Source organism: Stegodyphus dumicola, chromosome X1 (assembly GCF_044657685.1).
Source record: "Stegodyphus dumicola isolate Sdum_Otavi_A_Nest chromosome X1, ASM4465768v1".
NCBI lineage: Eukaryota > Metazoa > Arthropoda > Arachnida > Araneae > Eresidae > Stegodyphus > Stegodyphus dumicola.
The window spans coordinates 213,433,072-213,454,170 of record NC_140780.1 but is presented as its reverse complement, the minus strand read 5'-3'; the positions used below and the strand labels follow the sequence as shown (position 1 = coordinate 213,454,170).

Genomic DNA, 21,099 nt, shown 5'->3' with positions numbered 1-21,099 from the left:
CGGACATACACCAAGAGACTATGTGAATGTTGACATTCACCGGTGAAAGTCGACATTTTCCAGATTTCGGTGTTTCACCGTAACATATACACACACACAGAGTAACTGAGAGTTCAAGGTTGGAAGACCTTCAGTTTCAGTCAAGCTTTACCAAACGTAGCTATTACTAATCCTTGCCTGGGAAAATCTGTTCTGAACGTTTTCTCAATTTCATTCGACCAAGCAGTCCACAGCCCGTGCGTAGCACTAAACTTCTGCTGAAACGCTTAGAAGCAGCTCTAACGCTTTTTCAAATTTTGAAAATTCAAAAGCAAGTGCAGTCATCGATACATTTTACATTTTATAATTTTACACTGAATTTCGTCATTTGCTGACTTAAATTTCTTTAGAACAGACATATATCTTGTTGGGGCTCTTAGAAAAATTAGTTGAAGCTCATGAAATTTCTGAACTTTAACAGATAGTTCGGAATGACATGAAGTTTATCCATACCTGATGCATAATTTGAAAGGGAATTAAAATCTTTATTTGGCCAGTTACACAAATATAATTTTTGTTAAGTAGTGTCGCTAAATGTTGATAATTTTAATTTCATTTGAAAGTGCTATTTATTATCTCTACTTAAAATGAAATTGAAACTGTTTTATCTTTTCCATACATTGTAATAAATGTTTCGAAGAAAGAATTTGAATGCCAAATTCTAAATGAATGTTACTATAAGAAATTTACATTTTTCATTTCTAATTTCCATTTAAATTCATATCCTTATAAAATTTTGCCTAAGTATATCAATTTAAGAAACACGTTTTAGCAACAATTTATGAGATTTTCTTTATGAAGAAAACCTATGCATCGGAAGCATGCAAAAATCTTGTACAATTTATTTTAATTCACAGCATGAAACGAATGAGGTCAATAAAAGCTGCTCCAAATTGTATCAATATATTGAACGTAAAAGCGTTGCTCTAGAAATTAAGTGAGTGTCGCTGGAAAATTTTCATTTGTTATAGGTTTATGTTATAAAGGGATGATGTCGTTAATCGATAGCTTACACGGTTTAAGAGTATGCTATGTTTCGATTTCAGTTATTTCTTTAAATCTGTGTCAAATAATTTTCTACAAGATGTGCAATTTGTTCATAATTCAGATACGAATGTTACCGAGTCCTGTCTTTTTATTTGATCATCAACATACTCTATTTTCAAATCTATGCTTAAAGAGTTGATGTATTGGTGTTAGAAACTAACATTAAATATTTAGGTTCACTGTATAGAGCTGTCGCATATCTGAATTAAGTCATTAACGAATTACGGTTGATTAACAAACGAATTCATTATTAAGACGTTTTCTTAAAACTATTTTATGAAATTCTCTTAAGCTACAAATGAGTTACCATTGCTTTTGAAGAAATATAATTGTTTTACGGCATCTTCAAGGATAATTTTATTTCAAATAATGTATCCAATATAAGCTAATTTACAATATTTGATAAATTTGTCTTATGCAAAATTCGCACATACCATATGGAGAGCTGTGATATCAAAACTGTCTAAAACGTTCAAAAAATTCTACCTACTTTGAGATCTACGGGCTGAAACATAAAACATATAGAGCTAGGACTGAGAAAAAGAGATTCGTTTGATTTGTGTCAGTTTTGTGAAAGAAAGGCTTTTCCGCAATATCACACGAAAAGAAATCCGTTTTCGAAACTAGTTCGCTTTGACATTTTGTGAAATCCTATTCATCTTTTATTTTTGTCTATTTCAGATCCTATCGCACCAAATTCGAGACATATCAAATGATTATTTGAAGAGCCAAAAATAACTATTTTAGTTTACACTCCCTCTTTCTGAGTTGCTTAGATGAATTCCCTTCTCACTGTATTATTTTATTTCTATCACAATTAACAGTGTGTAGTAGCACTAATGCTCTTTTATGAAGTTTTTTACTGTAATCTTATTATGAATAAATTTAAAGTTTTAAAACATTTATTTATTTTTAAACATTTTAGGCATTATTTTGCCTAAATAAATAATTTAATTACTTAAGAAAGGACGAATATTCATTATTTAATATTTTTGTAGACGAGTATAATCTAATAACTGAATTCTGTCTTATTGTATTTGATTTATTATTTAAGGGTAATGATAATCTCAAAATATATATTTTGAAACAGAATGTTTAACAAAAAGAGATCTGGAATTTCATCGGAAGCCTACTTGCATTATCTGCTGGATTAAAATAAGAAACGTAGTTTAGATGTTTGTTTTAAAGCAGCCTAAAATTAAATTAACCATTATTTCATTTCGTTTCTGCGGTAGTAAATATTAAATATTCTTTGATAAAACGCCCAAATAAGTAAAGATTAGATTTAAATGTAGATGGTGAAATTACTTAATTCAAAGCTCAAATTACATTTTATCTTTGATAAATATCGAAGATTCAAGAACTGAAGAGAAATTTTGGTAAGAGGACAATTAATACCTTCCTGGTGTTAAAACGTTTCATTGTATATATTAGTCCAAGATGCAAGTCAGACAATTAATACCTTCCACATGTTAAAACTTCCAGACAATTAATACCTTCCAGATGTTAAAACTTCCAGACAATTAATACCTTCCAGATGTTGTATATATTAAACCAAGATGCATGTCAGACAATTTATACCTTCCCGGTGATAAAATAGTTGGTTGTATATATTAGTCCAAGATGTAAGTCAGTCATGTACAGATTTTTTGCTCGAAGTACGAAATAATTATTTGCTAGGAAGAGTGACAGGTCTGTCTGATATCATAAGTGACAAAAAAATTCGCTTCTTTATGAAGATAATGATTTTTCAGACTTTTGTGGCTTATTTGAGATATTAATTAAGCAAACGAAAATTAGGCTTGCGCGTTAAAAATGAGATGAGAATATTTTAAACTTTCTTTAGGGCGCATCTGATATATCAAGAATTTCATTCTCCTGCTATATGCAGTTTTTTACATTTTGCAAGAGTGCGTATGTGCAGCAGCTTTATTTGTATAGCAAATTTAATGTCGGCTCATAAACGAATATTCCAATCACAACAATAAAAATTCTTTTATTTAATAAAAAATAGAGAAAATTATTCTTCAAGCATCTACGTGGAAATGATAGTTCTGTTGCGTGAAGAATGATTCAACATACAATCTTCTTTTAAGCAAAAGAATGCATGAAGAAAGATTAAATATCTGAAACTACATGTTTTTGGAAGATACAGGATTACACAAATTTAATTCTTTAAAAGATTATAAGGAGATTTATGATATGTAGAAGATACTTTTCCCTTTCAACAAGCACACTTTACACAAATATGCATTATACGTGAGTAACTCATATTGCATCTTGAGTATTAGACAAAACTTCTTTTCTGAGAATATGTTGACTATGATGTTTACACTAATAATATGGAATGAGAAAGAAGAGGATAATAAAAATGTTGCAACATATGGGAAGTGGCCTGGGAAGAAAAAGAAGGCTGAAGTGCAATTTTAAAAAATGCTTAGCTATTTTGGATGCCCTGCTGTGTTTCAAAGATGTCCACCGTCTTCATATTCAAGCCAAATTAAAATTTGTTTTTAGCAGTTATTTAAAACATTCATTGGCACATCTCTTTTCTTTAATTTTGTTCACTATAGATAGTCGTTTCGCCATGTTCCATCACATTACGCAGAAGAAATAAGGCATGAAATAATTATATTGTTGCGTGCGTACGGGTTCGTTATGAAATGAATGCACAATTCCGATGAAAAATGAACAAAAAAAAATTATTATTATCACAACAAAAAAATGCTTAAATTTTCTCAAATTATCATGCAGTATTACAATATCTCACAGTAGTTATCTTTTAACTACTCAAATGTCCAATAGAACGCAATTAAAAACAGCTAAAGAACGCTAATCCGCGAATTCGCTACAATCAACAAGAGCAGTTTTCTAAACAACAACAAACTAAGCAACTACTACAAACTGAGATGTTTTCCTCCTTTTATAAGATTTTAAAATCACGCGCTAGAATTTTCCAGTACTTTCTCGAAATCAAAAAGAGATATTTATTTATTTAATGCACGCGCTCTTGTAATTTCAATTTTACGGCTTAGCTTTCTTTTAATATTCGTCACGCGCTGCACTGCGCGAGAAATAAAATCATTTAATTTGTAATTGAACTAACATTAGCTTTTTAAATACCAAATTCGTAACACTGCCCCCTTCCCAAGGACTGCACGTCCCGGGCAGTACAATCCCTGGACAGGAAGCTAAACTTACAACTGTGGCATAAATGCATTAATAAGCATTACATTACAATAATAAACAACATGAACAATAAATGCAATACATAAAACAAATCAAATACACATTTAAAAACAAAATGGACCATTATACTATTTACAATTATTTACATTATGTACTATGGCCATAGTAATGAGCTAACCTGTCGTAAGAGTTCGAAGACTCACGGATCCGAACCATGACGTCATTTAGCCTGTTTAGGATTGTGTGCGAACCATCCCAAGGTGACTGTAAATCAGGCCTGACTCCTTTTCGTCGAATCGGGTTCCACAACCACACCTTGTCTCCTTCGTTGGATCTATGTCCAGCAGCTCTCGTGTTGTATCTGGTCTTCACTTTCTCCGTCGCCAAGTTCACTCGCTTTCGTGCGGAACGGTGCATCACTTCAAAACGGGCCTTGACATCTTGGATGTGTTCCTCAGGCGATGAAGGCGCATCCGTACGGCGATGAAACAGGCGGTCACAAGGCAGACGAAGGTCTCGACCGAAGAGCATCTGAGATGGAGAATAGCTGGTAGTCTTGCGTTTCTTTTCGACCCTAGCATGATTTCGGCTGTTTCTCGAGCTGGTTCTTTCGGACAAAGCGTCGGCATTTCCAGGTGAGGATCCCTTCTTAGGATGGATAGTCATGTCTTTAGATCCTGAAAGCAGTTTGTTGTTTTTCAAGTCTAAGGAAAAATTGTATTTCCTTAAAAAGTCCAATCCGAGTATGCATGGATCTGTAATATCCGCCACATATGCCGTGTGATGGTAGGCGGCACTTCCAAACGTGATGTTTACGTTTAACTTCCCAGTTATGTCGATCTTGTCACCAGACGCAGTCTGAAGGGTAACACAGGATGGCGTCCAAATAAGTTTACCTTTAAATTGTTCAGCTAAATCTTTCCTAATGATGGTAACATTAGCTCCTGTGTCAATGATCATACTGCAAGGAACTCCATCGATATTCCCATTGATGGACAGTCCGTTATTGTTGCCACTCACTGTATAAATTTTAAGAGCTTTAAAACAAGGTTTTTCACTATCTGGCAACCTCCGTTCCTCGATATGGTCACTAATTTTTTTACTGCGTTGTTGCTGGGAAATGGTCTTATTTTCCGTACCTCGGGGTGTTCTGCAGTTTCTTCGTATGTGGCCTTCAACTCCGCAGTTCCAGCACTTTAGAATTAGTTTCTTTTCACTTCTGTTCCGTATCAAGCCACTGACTTGTCTGGTAAAATCATCTGCTTTATATTCCGTACCCTGGGGTGTTCTGCAATTCCGTCTTAGGTGACCTTCACTACCACATCTCCAACACCTTAGAGCCACTTTCTTCTCCCTCCTACTCCGTATCAAATCGTCGACTTGTCTGGCTAAATCATCTAAACGAGCCATCAGTTGATCCACTGGCTCATGGACTCGCACAGCTCTAACTGGGTAGCGATCTCTACTAGTTGCTTGCTGGGCTGCCTCGAACTTCATGGCGTACAACAGAGCGCTTTTTATGTCCTTTACATCTGCCATTCGAAGAGCTTTCTGTATTTCAGTATCTCGGATGCCGTCGATAAAGTATTGTAAGGACAGGATTTCCCTTGTTTCTGTCGGGCATTCCGAAAAGGCGAGATGGGACAGCCTTTCAACATCCGCGGCGAGCTCCTGAAGTGTTTCGGTAGGCTGCTGTTGACGAGATTTTAATTGGAGCCTGCTGTAGTCTTTTAAACATTTCTCGCCGAAGCGCAGCTCCAAAGCGCCGGATAGAGCTTCGAAATCTAACCTTTTGTTTTCGGGAAGAGTCTGAAGGATATCCGCTGCGTCGGCTCTTAGAGAAGCGGCGAGATGACAGGCCTTAGCTTGGGAATCCCATCCATTCGCATCCGCCACGATAGAAAATTGTGTCTTATACACCTGCCAGGAGGTCTTCCCATCATACGTGGATAGCTTCAGAGGTGGACGAGCAGGCATTGGTAAGAATTTAAAATCATCACTCCTGCTCCCTGCCGACGTTACGAATTTCTTTAAAGTATCCATTTCTTTGGCAACTGCAGAAACTCTCTCATCAATTTGTTGTTCGATTTGGTGTTGGACGGCACAAACTCTTCCTTCAATTCGTTCCTCCACAGCAGAAACTCTCCCTTCTATATGTTCTTTTACAGAAGAAACTCTTTCTTCTATTTCTTCTTTCACCGAAGAAACTCTTTCTTCAATATGATCTTTTACGGAAGAAACTTTTTCTTCAATATGGCCAACTTTATTTTCAACTGCGTCAATTCTGCCTTCCATAGCTTCAAATTTACTTTCTTTTATGCAAGTAATTTCTCTTTTCATTTCTTCTTGACCAGCTTGAACGGCTTTCATTTCGTCCTTAACGGATTCCTGGCCCAATTTCATTTCTTCCTTAACGGATTCCTGGCCCAATTTCATTTCCTCTTTAATTTCTTCTTTAAATGAGGCAAAGGCTGATATTAACTGCCTTAATTGCTCTTCCATCGCTCTTGTTATTGGCATTCAAATCCCACTTCTGACACCAAAAATTGTTGCGTGCGTACGGGTTCGTTATGAAATGAATGCACAAGTCCGATGAAAAATGAACAAAAAAAAATTTATTATTATCACAACAAAAAAATGCTTAAATTTTCTCAAATTATCATGCAGTATTACAATATCTCACAGTAGTTATCTTTTAACTACTCAAATGTCCAATAGAACGCAATTAAAAACAGCTAAAGAACGCTAATCCGCGAATTCGCTACAATCAACAAGAGCAGTTTTCTAAACAACAACAAACTAAGCAACTACTACAAACTGAGATGTTTTCCTCCTTTTATAAGATTTTAAAATCACGCGCTAGAATTTTCCAGTACTTTCTCGAAATCAAAAAGAGATATTTATTTATTTAATGCACGCGCTCTTGTAATTTCAATTTTACGGCTTAGCTTTCTTTTAATATTCGTCACGCGCTGCACTGCGCGAGAAATAAAATCATTTAATTTGTAATTGAACTAACATTAGCTTTTTAAATACCAAATTCGTAACAATATAATGTGCATGATTGTTGGATGGTAAAACATTATTTAGAAAGAAAAATGTATTTTCATCTCAGTTGCTTTTAGGAAAATATAGTAAAGTCTTTTGCATCTTTCTTATATACAAGGTACGAAAAAATGGTGTGACAATTCAGTGCAGTTTAACTACGGTTTATTGATTAAACAAATACAACAAAGAGTTATCTTGTAAGATATATTTTAATTTTATAACAGTTATTTTAAGTCTGAAAACATTTCCTTTCAATTCTTGTTGCCACTTACAACTCCCTATCAGAATGAGGTTTTATAACCGTGTTGAATGAAAATGAGTGAATATTAAATATAATTAAATATTAATATTAAGTATTTAAGGAAGGTTCAACTAACTTCGATAGAGAATGATAGGAGTCCTTAGTGACGTGTGTTTGTCTTCTGGCTAAGTCACTCTTGTAGTTGTTACCCTCGACCGTATTATACGTGCCTATTGATATCTGTCAGCTAGTTTAAATTAAGCGCTAACTACATTAGCTAAGTCTCGTTTAGTTAATTTGAGTTTAGTTCTTATTTCTTATTCTCAGTTAAAGCACGAGTAGAGACTTTCCTGTTAGCCCGAAAAGGGACCGACTGTTATTCTTATTTGAGCGAATAAAAGGGTAATTTAACCTTCTCGACTCTACGTCTTAGTTGTTCTGAAGTCAGCGACAAGTCGCTACATAGTTCACTACGAGGAACCCTGCAACCTAAAAGTTGTAAGTATATTTAAAAAAATATATAACACCAAAGGATACGAAAATTTAAAAAATGAACGGAATTTACAACAACAAACGCATTACGTCAAACCTTGAGAACAACTTTTATGTTGCCCTGCATTGCCCATTGACATAAGTTCATTATTTTATAAAATATTGATAGTAATTTTCTAATAACTATATTATGAGTAGTTGATAAATATTCTTATTTTAAAAAGAAGAATGCGTTTGAATTTATTAAAAAAAAGAGGAATGATGCATTGTTTTAGATCTCTCCCATTCAATTTTGTTTTCACATTTCATGTAGAAAAAAGATCAAAGAGTAGAGAAATTTATTGATAATATTTAAAACACCACATATAACTTTACACTTGAATTAGAAAGAATCGGTTTTATTTTCTGAGAACCGAGAAATTGCTTTTACTTTAGAACTAAATAAACTGTTAATATAATACTGATTTATTGAGAAGTAATGTAGCATATTTAAAAGAGAAGAAAATCCGAACAATGAAGCCTCTTATCATTTGTTGTCTATTAATATTCATAGATTTTCCTCGCCCTCAGAAATCTTATACATATGTATGTTACTGATCACATATCTTCCCTTGGTTTTGTCTGTCAAGTCATGGAAGTTATTTTAAATTACGATTCCAGTAACATTTGGAGTGATTTTGAGTTTGATATATGATTCCAGTACTATTTGAGTGATGATTCCAATAATATTTTGAGTACAGCTACATGTAAGGAAGCATCATTTGAAGCGGTGCTTAAGAGACTTCCGCATATTCTGACGTGGGTAATTTTTTTCAGCATTTATCCTCGACGGTTGAGGCGCTCTGGGTGAATAACTTCACCCTTAAATTATTTGGTTGAATATGTGTATCCTTGGTGAACAAAAATGAATTTCATTTTCCCCACGGATCCATAGCAGAATTCCCTTAACGTTCGGTAGTTCGGTAGAAAAAAGAACTATCACGCGTATAATATTTGGAAGGAAATGGAATCTTTTCTTCTTACCTTTTTGTTTTTTTTTTGCTCTTGTTTTGAAAAGGGTAGTGTAAGTAATTTCGGGAACAAAAATCTTTTACTTCTTTTGATGGGAGGAATTTTTTTTTTTTTTTGGTAACCTTTCTAATTTATTTCACCTACTCGGAGAATATATGACTTGCAATGGACGATTTGTTTTTTAAAGGGGAAAACCGAAAATAAAAATAAATTTATTATTACTGAATATGCAGACACCCCACTGCTGAAGCAGATCGTTGCCTGGCAACGTGTTTTATTTGGCAGAGGAAAAAAGGCGCTAAACTGCCATCTTGGGTGACATTATGCCGCCTCACGTTCCATGGAAGACCTGTGCCATAATGTTCTGATCATGTTAAACACATTTTATTTCGATTGCGCCCTTCCTAGTAGTTTTATCGCTTCTCTGTTCACCCAAGTCTTTATTCTTAGTTTTCGCAAAAATCCTCTTAATAGCATACATAACTGCAGCTTTAAGAAAAAGCAGTTATCATCCGAAACTTTTCTTATTTTCAGGTAAAAATGGTAATCATACGCAAACAAGCAAATAATTATTTGAAAAAAAAAAAAAACATTACCGCTCAGGGTTTTTGACATCAAATTAAGACAACGATTAGGAAAAAAAGTGGAAAAGTCCAATTTTACGAAGCTGAATTATTCTGTTATTTTACCCTTCTACGATACAAATAAATTCAGCAGAAGATTATCTCAACATACTTAATTAACGGTACTTATCTAAATTTGTAAATGAACAGTTCCTGTTTACGTATCAGGCAATCAGAAAAAATAAACACAAAATAAGAAACCTAAATATTATTCTTGTGATGTAAGAATTATGGCTAATGTTTAGAGATCTATTGGGTATCTCATTACCGAGAAATTAAAGGAAAAATGATATATGAAAAACGAAAGATATACTCGCAGTGAATTTGCATATTTCAAGAAAAGCGTTAAGAAGGTAACATGCAAAATGCTTGAAATTATATTTTATTGAAACATTAGTTACATCTTTCTACTATTTGAAAACCACACGAAATACACAAAAATATCTGCCTACCAAGATATGATGTTATCCGCACTAAGAGTGATCTTGAATAATTTTTTCTTAGCTTTCGTAATTTATTATATTTATGAATTTTCGATTTTATTTTCATGCTATTCTGCGAACAATCTAAAAAACACAAAAATACATTCCCTTTAAGAGAACAAGCTTGAATAAATTCTAGTCTTTCCATGCTAAGTGACATGTTTACATTGAAAAAGTTTAGATGGTTAGTAATTAGTTTATTTCTATAACTGCCGTATTTAAATATGTTCTTATAAGTATGATTTTTACAATCTGGGCGTAATTTATGAGGAAGTACGTTAACATTTAGGAATTTCTGTTGTAGGGCTGTGCTTAGATTGCTGCGTCATCAACCAATGCAATAATATTAATCTTAGAATTTTTGATTTCTTTTATGTATCAGATCATTATTAAACTTTCCTTTTCATTAACTTTTGTTGAATTATACTTACTAAATCACTGATATCGAGTTAAATTACAGAAAAATAATCTTCACGGAATACTCCAAGACTGCTCCGAGTGCCACTACACAGGGGTACATCCCCAAAATGTTTACGCTATTTGAATATGGCAAATCACACGAATGTCATCTGTCTAAGGGGAGGAATGCTTTCTTGGACGACTTTTTAAAGGATACTGGTTCGTATTTACGTCACGCACAGAGAAAACAACGAGAACCAACCATGCAGACAGCACGTTTGGTCTGGTTTGGAACCCAAGTCTAATTACCAATATTCAGTGGTTTCAATTACTCGGCCACTGGCGGGGTCAGTGCCCGCCTCCTCCATAAAAGTGCAAAAATTAATCTAGAATATTAGATTAGAGTTCTTTCAGTTTTCTGGGAAAGACTGAGACAGCAAATTTCTAGCACAGCAAAGCTCTTGCCCAACGCAAATTTTCAGACTGCGATTTCGCCTATATCCATTATATCTTAACTCTTTTCATTTAGTTTGTACAAGCATAAAATTTCATTCATACGCGGTTCAACATTCATTCTTCAAATCTGAACTTTTTTTTTGGCATGAGCTCTGGTCATATGTTATCAATAGTTTTAAAGGACTTCCATCGAGCAAAAATGAAGCCGAAAAAAATCATATAAATTGCAAAAGTAACTGGAGGCAAAAGATTTTTAGATATGGAAGAAGAAAGAAAATTATACAGAGATAACGAATGAAGATTTGGATAATCTTAGAAAAATAGAAGAAGAAAAGAGCAGTGATAATGAAGAAGAAAATAAAACTTCTCTAACATACAAGTCGAGAAACGAATTGTGAGAAACGGAAAAAGAATTGTCTGATTTTGCATTGGAAATTGACTCAAATAGTGAAAGAAGGGGACCGTTTATGAGAGGCATTGAAATCCTTTGCTCAAGAGTTGCGTCAGTCATTGTCTTAAGCAAACATAACCAGCTTTTTTAAAAAAGTAATTGCATCACGTACCTATTAAGCAGTAATAAAAATCATTTTAATTCACATTTGTCTCTTTTTTTCTTATAATTACAACAATAAGGTTTATTTAATTATACGTGCTTTTTTAGTCTGAATTATACCTAACATATTTTTCTCACTGAAGCCAACCAAAGGCTGAGAGGTAAAATCCTTGAACGCTGATATTTCTAACCTAAGTTCGAATCACGGCGAACAGGCTGGCTGCATGGGCGTTTTCATGGTTTCCCTCATACGTAACGCATATAGATTAACTTTCTCTTAAAAAATCCTCCACAAACGCATCCTTTCCATGTGTAATGTCATTTTTATGAAATTTATGAAAAAGTCAAATTTATGAAAAAGTGATAATAACATCTCACTGTGAGATTCACTGTACCTATTTTGCTTTTAAATTACATAACAGTTTTCCATCGATAAAATTTCCAAAGCATTAAGCATAAATTTTTTTAAGGATTATATTACGTAATTTAATTTTATGTTCATATGTCACAAAAATAAATTAGTTCTTTATTCTGAGATCACATAAAACATATTAGTTTTGTTTATAGGCCAACCAAAGTCTCCGCAACTCGGAGTGATGTAATATTTAGTATTTCTTGAAATGAAAGCAATAGCATCTGAAAAGAACTCATATTCATCATTTACATCTTTACTCATTTTTAGGCGAGCAGCACGGTTATAAATTGCTCGTGCAGTGTGCCATTTACATACGAAACTCAGGGAATAAGATTAACTGCGCGATGTTATATACTTATAATATAATATTTGGGAACTATAGCGTAGAAGTGTTATGCATTGAGGAATAAAATTTAAATATATATCAGTTGAGAATTTTTCAGGTTCCCGTGGAATTTCTACCAAGCTACAAAAACGCATTTCTCCCCTTCTAATGTTCAGAAATTAGAACCATTAACCTAATGAAGATTCATTATCCTGTAAAGACATTAGGATTTTTGGAAGCAAGAGAGATGAAAAATTAGCAGCCGCCTTCGCCGGGAATTGAACAACAGACCTCTGGAATACCGTCCCGGCGTGCAGAACCACTATACCACGAAGACATGCTAGGAAAGCGGGAGAAATACCTTATAACTCTCATAGAATATGACATTTAAACCCTAAAGACAACTACGTCAAACTAGTGGAAGCTGCATGCCTAAAACCCTAAAATCTATGTATTATTTTAAATGAAATGCTCTTCTGTGTTGAGACATCTATGCTTGCTATATGTATATTCTTCAAAATATTTACTTATTTTTTATGTGCATATTTTTATGTCTTCAATTATTTATGTACACTGAATTATTTATATTAAAATAAAGGTAAAACATATTATTTTGAACATAATGAATGCGATTTGACAGTATTGCATTTGATATATGATCTCTACTTTCGCAAGCAGCAGGGACAGAAATGGGACAGGCGAAAATGGAAACGGGGCAAGGCGATTCTAGGAAGGACAAGAATCTCTTTTAGTCTACAGGGATACAATTATGCCCTTTTAAGTGTGTTAAATGATAACATAATTTTTCTCTTATTTAAGGTGTAACTAATGTATTCAGAATTCCTATCTGCTTTTATTAATTTGTGACTTAACTAGCTCATACCTAATAAATTAAAACTTATTATTTTAAGAAGTAGGATTATTTTTTTCAAGAAACGTGTAGCGCAACTAATTAGGAAACTTACACAACTGCTTTCTCACTCTAAGCTTTCAGTCTTCTTAAGATGTGTTTTACGTAGGCGTTCCTAGTATCCGAGCAATATCAAATAAAATGCGTGCTTTCTTTCTTTACATGTCTTTGAATGCTGCCTCAGTTTACTCAAAGCGCAAATGGATCCAAACATGGTCTTCTCTAATTTTTCTCGACCATTCAGTGATACTAAATAATCGTCATTGCCAAAAATTAAATTTTTCGCAAAGTTTAATAGTTAATTTTGACCGTTTTCCAGTGCCTCATAATATTTAAGTATAGCAATTAAGAAACTTAATAAAAGGCAGACTGTATAGACAACTGATTATAGAAAAGCACGTGATAGACATCTGCCTGAGAAGAAATGTCTTAATGAGAGACATTTAAAGAGAAATCAGCTCGTTATTACTTTCGCATTGAGAACATATTCCCTGGGAGCTGAAACTGGGATAAAATAACAATGATCATTCGAGGTATTAGGGAACAAGTATCAGCGTAATATTCGTAAATTTCGAAAGTTTAAGCATAGAACATTCTTCTTCAACTTCAAAAGTGCAAATGGCGAAAGAGAAGTCTGGCTCAGGCAATAATAATGAGAGGAAGAAAGTCAAGTTACTGGCGCTAACTGTTGATGAAAAATTATAATAACGGTGCAATAATTTCCTTAAAATCTGATGGTAAAGATGGAGTGGAATTGGTATCGTTAACTAGAATTGCAAGATTTTTATCAACGTGAAACGCCTTCGGAAAATCTAATTCACCTAAGGAAGCTGTTTTTTGAATAATTTTGGCTACAGAAAAGCAGAAAATGTCATTTCGCCGTTCCATACTTAGAGTACACTTCAGATAGAAAATCTTGGGATATGTACAGGATTCCTTGCCAGTATGGTTTATTTTTCATTGATTAAACTAAGATAACCTTAAAATTTCACGTTTAGGAGCACGAGTCATATGTTAGGAAAAAGAAATATATTGCTTGCGAAATTTTATATACATGTTATTAATTTTAGTGAAATTGTATGTGAAACTGTATGTGAAATTGTATGTGAAACTGTAACATGAAATTCTTGATAGAAACAATGCTCTGCAGGAAAAATAAGATTACAGGTGCAAGCGGTCATTATATAACTGTAATAGGTACCGTAATTGATCCTATATGTAATTGTAACCGTATCGGGCCCTCATATGCTTTCTAGTAATTTCGAGAAGAGAAAGCTACTAAAGATTTCTCGGCGGCCGTAGGAAAACTATACAAGACCGAGAGAACATCAATTTCTCAGTAGTTATTTAGTTCAGCGTGAGTTCGGATTATTGAGAGATTTCTGTAGGAGCTTCGCCTTTTTAGATGCGCTTTTCATTGCTCTGTGTTTAACGTTATTAGTAGTTTGAAGTGCAAATATTGATTGCACTTTGTGATATTGAGAAGAGCTGTTTGAGTATTTTGTGTAATTCCTCTGTTACCGAACACTGATGGTCAGAAAATCACTCTTTGCATTTTTCAGCAGCTAAAATAGTCAAAAAGCATCTAAGCATCTTCCGTTAGCGAATTAGATTTTCTACAAGCGTTCCACATTTAAAAAAAAAAAAAAAAAAAAAAAAAAATCTGAAGGGTTTCAGATTTTAAATTACGTCCAAAGGGGCGTTTCTTTTAACGTTTTGTGTGTTACCTTTATTTATTAAATATCATTTTCTTTGCACTTAAACCATAAAATTCAGTTCAGTAGCAATTTCGCAGAATAATTTTAAAATGAGCATATCTTTAGAAATTCCGATACACACATCCGCGCGCTGGAGATAAAAATGTTCCCTCCCCCTGGTAGAGTGTTGCCATTGCTCGCTTTGAAATCGTTGAGTTTGTTAATTAAAAATTTGTTAAAGTTTTAAAATATTAAATGGATAATAGAACAAATTCCAAATTTGGGCTTCCAGATGCCCATATTCGGATGGAAACGTACGTTATTCAAAATTAGATGGCTCTAGGTGCCTTCGTTTTATTACAATGCGAGAAATATACATACACTTAACACTTTTGCAGATCCTTCATTATTTAATTTCTTTAAATATAATAGAGGACTGTAATATTTGGTGGTAACAGTTTGAAAAGTGAACCGACATCTAAAGTTTTTAACGCAAAATGCCAAAACGAAATTGATAGCCCTTCTGGGCTGACGCCCTTTGAGCCTTAAAAAAAAAAAAAAAAAAAAAAAAAAAAAAATAGTTTAAGTTAAGGATCCAATTCCAATCCGTCTTTCTCTCAGCTTTTAAGGAATTTATTTCATAGTTCTTTCAATTTTTCATCAATAGATGGCGCCAGTAACTCGATTACCTTACTCTCATTATTATCGTCTGAGCACAGATTTCTCTTTCATTTGCACTTCTGTAGCTAAAAAGGAAAGTTCTATGTTTACATCTTTGAAACTAGTCCTGAAAATTTACAAATATTACGCTGATTCTTGTTGTCTTAATACTTTCAATGATCGTTATTAAGCGTGTTATTTTAACTCAGTGTTCAATGATGAGAAAGCTGAGTTGCTCATCTATACCTTTCAACTTTTAATAAATTAGTTAAAAAATAAGACTACTTTTAAGTAAACAGTTAAAAAAGAGGAAAAATGAAGAGCTATCCATTAAAACTAACCATTCAGTTCTTAAAGATAAGTGAAATAAAAGAAAGAAATATTAAGTTTTTGTTCCTTAAGTTTTGTTCTTTTTGATTGATTTTGATTTGATTTTGAATAACACTTTACTTCCAATGATTTCACTGCTTTACCAAAAGCATTTCCCTCCAAATTTGCAATCTACATATGTTTTGAAATAGGTTAACAATGAAATTGTTACTGCTTTGTTTACGCTTATAACTGCTTATTAGTCATTTACATATATTTATGTAAAATCAAACTGCTGGCATTATTAAATCAGTTTTGTGACCTAAGCTCCAGCTATTCATAGTTGTTCGGTAAATTTAACATGTAAAATATATAACTGTTCTGATTATCTGTTCTACATATTTAATCTTTGATGACGGTTGTTGGTTGTCTCATTAATTGTACTTTCTTTGCAAAGCGTGAGCATCTCTCAGTGATTAAATTCGTTTCATGTCTGCTTAATATCTCGTCTTAAATTACAATATTTCCTGGAAAGGAGAATATATTTTCTTTTTGGATGAAATTCTTGGAAATTTTAAGAAATTGATTTCTAGAAATAAACATGCTTATAACCTTCAGTGATCAACATAACTAATGAAAGCCTAGGCGAATAGGTATGTAGAAATTAAAATTTCACTTAAATGTTACTTTACATTTTCTTTCTAAGAATGAATCATTTCGCTAATCAGAGCTTAGGAAATAACACAACGAATTTTTTTTGCAAAACAAAGCTGCGCTGCTGATAATGGTTATTTTTTGCTTTTTTTGTTACCTGGTAGAAAACATTAGGTATTTTTTTGGAAGCACGCAAGATGAAAAATGAGCAATCACCTTCGCCGGGAATCTAACTACGGAACGGACCTCTGGAATACCGGCCCAACGTGCAGAATCACTACACCACGAAGGCATGCTAGAAAGGCGGGAGAAATACCTTATATACTTCCCCTTTTAAAGGGCTACTGGGTTTTTTTTAGGGAACCCAATCGCCAAATCCTGGATGTGGAGAATCCTCATCCAACACTCTTTTTAGTTTGAGCTCCACTGTAGAGATATTAGGTTAATTGGAAAAGCTGGAGAGATGGAAAATGAGCAATCGCCTTCGCCGGGAATCGAACCACGGACCTCTGGAATACCGGCCCAGCGTGCAGAACCACTACACCACGAAGGCACGCTAGAAAGGCGGGAGAAATACCTTATAACCTGCCTCTCTGCAACTTTTCAAAGTATACGTATATATTCAGAAACATTGAACACTGAAGACTAAAAAACCTTTCTTGTTAAAGGCAAAAATTTACAATGCTTAGTTTGTTCTCATACGATATTTTTTTAATACAATAATCAGCAACTTGCTTATTCAGCTTTCGCCGGGAATGGCCAAGCTCCTCTGTCATTCAGCCATCTCTTCACTGACAAAGTTGCATAGGGTACACTACAGGAAACAACTGATATTACACCTGGAAGAAGGGAAAATATACAACTAGTAATAGTCATATTTTCTCTAAAATTCGAACCCGGGCACAACGATAATGGCAGCTAGCTTCGCTAATCATCATGCAGAAGAGAGCAAGGTGTCATATATATATGTACCGTAAATGTTGCGACAAATTTCTAGGGGAGGTAGGACACATCATAAGGATTAAGAATTGCATAGGAACCCATGCCCGGAAATGTCAAGGGTAAGTGGTAGCAGAGGTAGAAGATTAAAAAAGATATAAGAATGATTAATTTGAAACATTTATTGGGCACGAATACAAATGGTGTACGACAGCTTGAATGTTACAACAGATGCTCGAAGTTTGCACCATCAGACGCCAAACATGCCTGACACCGACGGACCATTGATTGCCGGATATGTTCAAACACACCAGCAGTGTCTTTGATTGTAGCAACTGCGTAGGCTAGTCTTGTCACGAAATCCATTTCAGACACAACAGGATCGTAATACACGACACTTTTGATGTCTCGCCACAAAAAGAAATCATGGCTCGATTAATCCGGTGAGCGTGGGGGCCAGGAAACCGGTCCACCAAGCTCAATCGGGAATGATGATGATTCTGCATGATGATGTTTCAATGGCTACAAACATCCAATTCAAAACGAGCAAGGGCCCCATCATGTTGGAATCACATGTTGCGCCTCACATTTGGTGGAACATCGTCAAGCAAATCGGAAAGAATCTGCTGCAGAAAGATCATATAATTTGCGGCATTCAAATGGTCCATCGGTGTCAGGCATGTTTGGCGTCTGATAGTTCAGACTTCGAGCAACTATTGTAACATTTAAGCTGTCGAAATACCATTTGTATTCATGTCCAATAAATGTTTAAAATTAACCACTCTCTTGTTTCCTTTCCCATCTTCTACCTCTGCTACCACTTACCCCTGACATTTCCGGGTATAGGTTCCTATGCAATTCTTAATCCTTATGATGTGCCTTACCTCTCCTAGAAGTTTGTCGCAACATTTACGGTACACACTGTATATATGATATATAAATGTAAACTCTTAAAATAAACCCAATTGCCAGATATTTCTAAACAATTCTAGGTAAATGGATAAAGCAGTACATCCATAAGTTAAATGATTTATTTGAACAATTAATTAGGTTTGAACATTTCCCAAATATGACTTTTCATGAAAGTTTGTGTTTCACTTTTCATATGGTTTAAGCAGTAAAATAAAGTTGTAGTGAGGAAATGTTCACAAAGGACCTGAAAGTTTCAGTTTTGTGGGTTTCTCTGAGGATGCCTTTACGAAGATGTAGTACAAATTAGTTCGTCACGTTATGCAGTAACTTAAAATTTCGCGTTTTTCAAGACTGTTCTTTTAGATTTCGAGAGAAAACGTGCTTTATAGTTAGACCAAAAATCATAGCAGGACTTATCAAAGATATTTCTTTACCACATACGTGAGCTTGATTCGTTTTGTATTTTCCGTAAAAAACCACACGAAGTCCTTCCTGGAAACAGTCTATTATTTATTTATTTTAACATCTGCAAGAAAATAATTCCCTTGTGAGCAGCTTTGCATATTTCACTAGTACATTATGCTGTCTTAACTCTAACCAATCATATTTGAGATGTATCCAGCACCAGTCACAATATATACTTATTGCTATTTAAATATTAATGCATGCATTAATTTTTATTGCATATTAATGCATACGTTAATATGCAACAAATTTATTAATTTGTTAGTAAATTTATGTATAATTTCTGTATTGTATTACCTTTGTCGCATTTTTAAGCTTTTCATATTTTAGAATAATATTTAATTATTCCTATAACTATTTACTAGCTTTTCGTATTAATTCCCAGAAATATAACTAGAACACCAGCCCTAAAATTCATCATGGATATTTATGCCATTCTCCTCCTCTAACCTCGAATTTCAAACAGTGTGTTCGCTGTCTTGAGCTTTATTCATGTATTATAATAATGGATATCATAGATGAGTCGAAAATCTTGAGTTTGGAGAAGAGACGATCACATGCTATGCGCTATTCTCTGTATTAGCAAGTGCGTCTCTTGTAATCCCAACGTCTCATTTTATGCATCCATTGGCTGATGAGGCTTTCCTGTTACAGAGACAGCCTTCATCGTTCACTTCAGACACTGATATACTTCGCTTTTAAGAGTATTAAAAGATTTATAATAATAGCATGTGTGCGAAAGCACTATAATTCACAGAATTGTATTAAAATTGCTTTTAGAACCAACAATGAATTTTGTACTAACTGCACTGTTTCTCCCCCTTGTCAATAAAACAATTAAATGGAAAGCCAATAAATGAATGATTTTGTCACTCTGAAAGTAATTGAAAGTGAACTAATAATTATTAATTCAATGATTGTACACTAGCGATTTAATTTAATGAATAATATGGTATTTTAATTATCATTAAAAGAAAACCTTTTATCTTTATGTTTGCATACATATGGAAGTATTCCAAATTTAAAGCGAAACTACAAAAATGTTTTTAGTATGATTCATTTTTCAATATATAATTGTTTATACAACTCCATAAAAAATAAGTGAAAAAGATATTTAAAAACAAAAACACTAGAACAAAGAATTTTGTACCATCGAAGTATTATCTATACTTATAAACGATTTACTTTTTTTCCTCCATAAAATATTTGAATTACACGCATTAAGCAATACGTATGACACGCGATAGTTTCAGAACAAAACACACGCATTTACTTTAGGAAGACTGTCTTCTTGAGGAGTTTCTAAGAGACACTGGCTCGCATTCACGCACAAAAACTATGGAATATCCCTGTTGCTAGCCTACGCAGTCGCTGTAGAAGAGTAACCAGGAAAACTTGCTCATATTATCACAACTTACACATTCTGCCACTAGTGAGTTAAAGTTCAAAGCAATTAAAAGATATGTTATATAAGAAATAGAATAGAATATGTTATATAAGAAATATTCTATATATTTATAGAAATAAATAGAATAAAAAAGGATTAAATTAAGTAAGATCAATAGCTTATTTACTCTTTGCATAATCTTCATCGTTTTTACATTTATTGAATTATAACAAACTATCCTTATTCCTGGCAATATATTCGACTCCAATCCCCCTTTGCCCGACTTTTATGTCCGTATATCTAGACATAACATCCATGTATTGATAAACTATATACATTTCAACGGTAAAGTAAGTAAACTAGCATTCAAAATTAACAGAATGAATTTAGGTCACATAGGACACAGGATAATATAATGAAATAAAATTCAGTCATGGTACACGTGCATGATCGTTCACAAAGTAAATGTGCATTGTTGATTTCAGTGAAAAGCACTGGCTGCAAAGTGCACATTTAGTTGATTCGAGCAGCGTCGATTGATATTACCATTATGCGCACGGTTGAATAAATACAAGCGATGAAAACAGTCACAAAGACGCAGAGAAAAGCGATAAAGAATTATCATAATTTTAGTGTTTGAATAATTTAACGTAGTTTATAATAATTCTGTAACTTTCCGTTTTTGGTTTTGCAATTTTTGAAAATCTTCTAATTCTGAGTTATATGCTGCAGATTACCCCAAAATTTAATTTTAATGTTTTTAATTATTTTCCCTATGTTTTATGCACTAAACTAAGAAAATAAAAATTGTTTGATTAAATATTTATTTTTGCTTCATATATGTAA

At 33.6% G+C, this 21,099-nt stretch overlaps 1 protein-coding gene across 1 annotated transcript in view; it reads right to left on the bottom strand.

The window, feature by feature from the left end:
• Positions 1-21,099, bottom strand: part of LOC118200694 (WD repeat-containing protein 17-like) — a 326,195-nt gene that overhangs the window by 291,737 nt on the left and 13,359 nt on the right. The window lies entirely within an intron of this gene.